Here is a 5798-nt window from a genome sequence, read left to right as displayed (position 1 = left end):
GGCGAGGGCTCGTCACCTAACCAATCCAATTGACGTCAATACAGAAACCCGCCTATAAAATTCAGAAAACCACGCCCCATATCGGTCATAACGTTCCTATGACAATGTAACAATTGATTAGTTAAAATGTCGATATACATTTTTTTTACATTCCCTAATGGCAACATTTTATTCAATGCATAATTTCCTTCCAGGGCGCACATGCAATTAGAGAAACGATCAATTATATTTGCAAAAAATCAATTCAAATCAAAGTTTCTTGGTCGTGTACACAGATTATCGCAGGTGCCGCGAAATGCTTGTTTCTAGCTCCAACAGTGCAGTAATGATACCAGTCAATACGCACACAAGCCAAAAAGTAAAAAGAATTAAGAAATATCAGAATAAGAAATGTAAGATTCCATAAAAAAGTATATATATACACACACACACACACACACACACACACACACACACACACACACACACACACACACACACAGATAGACAATATGAATAGAAAAGGTGTGTACAGCAGCTTTATACAATACAGTATTTACATATAAATAAAGTGGGGAAAACAGCATGTAAACATTATTAAAGTTACCAGTATTCAATGACTATGTACATAGGACAAAGGAGTCTCTAAGGTGCAGGGTAGAGTACCGGGTGGTAGCAGGCTAGTAACAGTGACTAAGTTCAGGGCAGGGTACTGGGCGGAGGCCGGATAGTGCTGACTGTTTAACAGTCTGATGGCCTGGAGATAGAAGCTGTTTAAAAGTCTCTCGGTCCCAGCTTTGATGCACCTGTACTGTCTCAGCCTAGATGGTAGCGGGGTGAACAGGCTGTGGCTCAAAATAAGCATATTGGCTATTACAGATGTTAAGCTATACTATTGATATATATTGTGAATAACTAATTGTTTGCGCCTTTAAATGACCAATATTATCATTATTTAACCTAAACAAATGCATTAATATTTTATGCATGTTTGTATGAATGTGTACAGTAGATTATTAATATTTAACTCTTGCAGAGACAGGTTAAAGTAGATCTACGGTAACACAGTATTAGCCTGCAATATGTGTTGTACTATACTATATAGAAAAGGGCTATATTTCTAATAACCACAGGTACACTGCAGAGCTATGCATAGAAGGGGGATATTTTGCTCAAATGGTGTTCAAATTGTTTTCATAAATGTGTTACCTCACATCCCCTATAATCACTTATAATAAGAGACTATTTTAATAGGAAAACATTTTAGCATTGTATTCCATGTTGAATTTTGAAACACTACAGTACAAGAAACGCAGTCCACCTGAAGATGAAAAAGGAGAGAAAAAGAGAGGTGGATTTAATTGTAACCTCTGAATATGCATGTTCATTACTCAGTAACTGGGGGAAGCGGGCCTTGTTTTCCATTAAATCTGAACACAAGTGAGAGCTCAATTAAAGCTGGATGCTCAGTGGATTTCAAGTCATGGTACAGTGATTGCTGTTCATTTCCTTACTGCGGCCTGAGACGGAGGGAGGAAGACGCACGCACACAATCATTTATCTATTTTTTTTAGAAGAAGAACACTTTTAAGGCATGTCACACACTCAGTTCCTGGAATGAATAGTTTTTTCTTCAGTAGAACCCTTGTAAGGCACTTAGAACCGGTTGCAAAGTGATGTCATTGCTGACTTTGAACTGGTTTGTCTATGAGAGCTAGTTTCAGTGCTGGTCACAAGTCACACAGGTCAACCTTTTTTATTTACAATAAAAATGATTTTATATGAAGCTATTCTAACCAATGTTGAACATGCTCTTATTCCTAGACAGAAACCAAACGTAGAGTAGGTTCAACATTGGTAGGTAGAATTTATTTTCACATGTACAGTGCCTTTCGAAAGTATTCACACCCCTTGACTTTTTCCACATTTTGTTGTGTTACAGCCTGAATTTAAAATTGATTTAATGTAGATTTTTTTTGTCACTGGTCTACACACAATACCCCATAAAATGGCTGTGATAGAAAACTGAAGATGGCTCAACAATGTTGTAGTTACTCCACAATACTAACCTAATTGACAGTGATAAGAAGGAAGCCTGTACAGAATAAAAACAGTCTAAAATTTGCATCCTGTTTGCAACAAGGCACTAAAGTAATACTGCAAAAATGTGGCAAAGCAATTCACTTTTTGTCCTGAATAAAAAGTGTTATGTTTAGGGCAAATCCAATACAACACATTACTGACTACCACCCTCCATATTTTCCAGTATAGTGGAGGCTGCATCATGTTATGGGTATGCTTATAACCGTTAAGGACTGGGGAGTTTTTCAGGGTAAAAAAAATGGAATGGAGCCAAGACACTGTGAGATAAATTCACCTATCAGCAGGACAATAACCTAAAACACAAGGCCAAATCTATACTGGAGTTGCTTACCAAGAAGACAGTGAATGTTGCGGTTGTCTAGTAATGATCAACAACCAGTTTGACAGAGCTTGAAGAATTTTGAAAAGAATGATGGGAAAATGTTGCACAATCCAGGTGTGGAAAGCTCTTAAAAGACTTACCCAGAAAGACTCACAGCTGTAATCACTGCCTAAGGTGATTCTAACATGTATTGACTCAGGGGGTTGAATACTTATCTAATCAAGATATTTGTTTATTTTTTTTGTACAAATGTAAAAAAAAAAAATCCACTTTGACATTAGGGTATTTTGTGTAGATCGTTGACAAAAAATGGCAATTAAATCCATTTTAATTCCACTTTGTAACAACAAAATGTGGAAAAAGTCAAGGGGTGTGAATACTTTCTGAAGGCACTGCAATTGATTATTTTTTGTATGAACCACCACTCAAAGAGGAAAAAGCCACTTCAAATGATCAATATTCCAACAACTAAATGTTGATGCTTACTCTGGTAAATGAGTCAATTTATACTGTTTATCGTATTCTCTTCTCTGTGTTTCTCTAGCAGGCACGCACACGGTTAAGCTGAGCTCTAAACAACCAAATACATCAAAGTACTTTACACATGGCAAGTAAACATCACAATGTGGATATATTGCAGTAATTGTGACAGCTGTTGTATTCATTGAAATGAAAACACTCCAAGCCAAGGTTTATGGAGTGGTGGAGCATTCCCTTTAATCTGAGCAGCCACTAGTGTTAAGTGAGCATGTCTGAGATGCAATTCAGCCTTCAAACAACATGGGCGATGCTGCTTTCCAGCCTACCAGCTGAGATCCCTTTCACCAGTCATGATGATATATGATAAACCCTTCCTCTCTACATATTAATGTAATCAATCCCTACCTAGTAATTAACAATACACACAGTCAAAGGTTTGTTCAGTGCTGAAAAGTAATGGTAAAATATTGGTCTTTTAGTGATCAAGGTTAGAGACAATACGTAAAATGCATGGGAACACCCTTGATAAGTGAGGAAACTGCATTATATCATTCTACGGCATGGACACTTGTGAGTGTTCCTGCAGTCACAATACCATCTGTGTTTGATTAATGAGCGCATAAAGTATTTAAAGGACGGTTACATTTTTATATCCTACATCTGTTACATGCTTTGAACATTTCAATTTGATGACTCGATTCCCTATTGAAATGTGAAACATATACATATATACACACATATATGTTCCTGTTTTGCACCATGAAATACACTTAAAAAACTCCCAGAAGTTATTGATATATTTTTCATTGAGGAGAATGTGGGGACTGTATCATCTAGTAAGGTTAAAACAAAAAGCTAAGAAATGTAACACTAGCTCAATAAAGTGAACCCCTCCACCCAGAAAGCTGAGCCTAGAGACAAGGAAACATTGTCCTGAGCGCATTGATATACTGAACATAGCATTGACAAGCATTCAACATGAAGACTTTGTTCTCACACAGCTCCTCAGTAGTGATGGCACTCAGCATGCAGGACGGCAGAGAGATAACCAGGCCTGTGGATGCTGATCGCATGGAGCTATTGGAGATTTAAAGGGAAAGAAGAAGAAATGAGTGTGAGAGGAGAGCAGAGGGGAAGTTGAGTGAGAGGACAGCTGGAGACATCCTTGTCTGCTGCAGCTGTCACACAGTCCCTTGTCCTCCTACTGCGAGCTCCAGCAGAGATCGATGCATAGATCTCAATGACAGTCAGAGGCTCTGCTGTTCTGTGTTAGGGGGCTCCGCTGTTCTGTGTTAGGGGGCTCCGCTGTTCTGTGTTAGGGGGCTCTGCTGTTCTGTGTTAGGGGGCTCTGCTGTTCTGTGTTAGGGGGCTCTGCTGCTGTCTAATCCCTAATAATGACTTCACATATTCAACCCATATTGTAATGATGACATTTGCTTCAAAACATTGCCCTGGTCTGCAGTATTCTCCAGATACAACCATGGTTTTGATGCCATGCATGTCAATTCTTAATGTTGATATTATTTATTAAAAACAAAAAGGAGTGATTCAACAACCTTTAACCTGAAAGGTAATTTTACGTAATAAATAGAGGAGCCTAAAAAGCAGATATAATCTTGCTATATTATTACTATATTTTTAAAAGAGTAAATGTGTCAAGCCTTATACAGGGGGACATAAAAGTTATTTTTACCAGAGGATTTTAAACAGTGTTAAAAAGCAATACCTGTGATTGGACGCTACATTTTTTTTACCTTTACCATCCTCCTATTAATTCCCAGCACACCTGTGTCCTACATTAGGTCCCATAATTGACTAATCAATTGCACCTGTGCTGGTTAGCCACCCACACAACTTCACAGAAATATCCAGTACAATCATTTGCAAGATAACGTAACGTAGGCCTACAACAATATAGCAATTTGGTTTATATAGAAATAAAATATAGATATAGAACGAAAACACTATTCAACAATAAAGTTGGGAGTCATTCATAACCCTAAATAGATCACTAGTTTCTTCATGAAAAGGCTTGCCTTTGTATTCTGTTTCAACTATCACAAATTAACATTACTCTTTTAAGAAATAATACATATTATAAAAAGATAACTGACATGTAACAAAATACAAATGAATCCTTGCACTCAGCAGCATAATCAAAACATCATGAAGTATAGCACTGACTTGACTTGAGCATCATGACTAAAGAGAGCATTTATGGAGCGCAACGTGAGGAGACCTTTGCTAATCCTTCAATCTCTCTCTCCACTGTTGGTGGGTGAGTGAGTGTGCTATTATAAGCAGCGAAGATAATGGGGAATGACAGTGTGACTTCATTAATCAATAGGGGTCTTGGATGAGGCTCCTCATAGTCCTGCCCTCCGATTAGCTTCTTTAAAAAAAAAATTTTTACATGCCTCATGCCTTTAATTAGTCTCATCAAAAGACACCAAGGAGTGCATGCTGCTGCATTATTATGGGGCCTTTGCTGGAAAATTAATGTGCACCACAGGTGATTTCTGAAATCCTCCCCAACTCCCTCCCTATTATCCTATCAGCAGAACAACTCTGATTTCTGAACTGAAATGCCCAGACAGCATGCTGGAAGACACAACTGTCACTCAGTCTTCAATGTACACCACTGAAAATTATAGTGAATAGAACAAAAAGGCAGAAAATCCAAACCACAAATCTGGCCTTTCATGACAAAATAACTATATGTATATAATATTTCATTCAGTTCCAACTCAAATAACGTAACAAATTTGGGGTGAAACGACCCTTAAATTAAACCAAAAACTAATGACCTCCCCCCCAAAAAACCCTGGATAGAAGCTGATGAAAGAGAAGACTAGGAGTTGCAGAATTAAGATACAATCGAAGGACGTAAAGGCAAAGAAACAGAGAACACATC

Source organism: Salmo salar, chromosome ssa04 (assembly GCF_905237065.1).
Source record: "Salmo salar chromosome ssa04, Ssal_v3.1, whole genome shotgun sequence".
Lineage (NCBI taxonomy): Eukaryota > Metazoa > Chordata > Actinopteri > Salmoniformes > Salmonidae > Salmo > Salmo salar.
Note: the sequence above shows the minus strand (reverse complement) of the source record.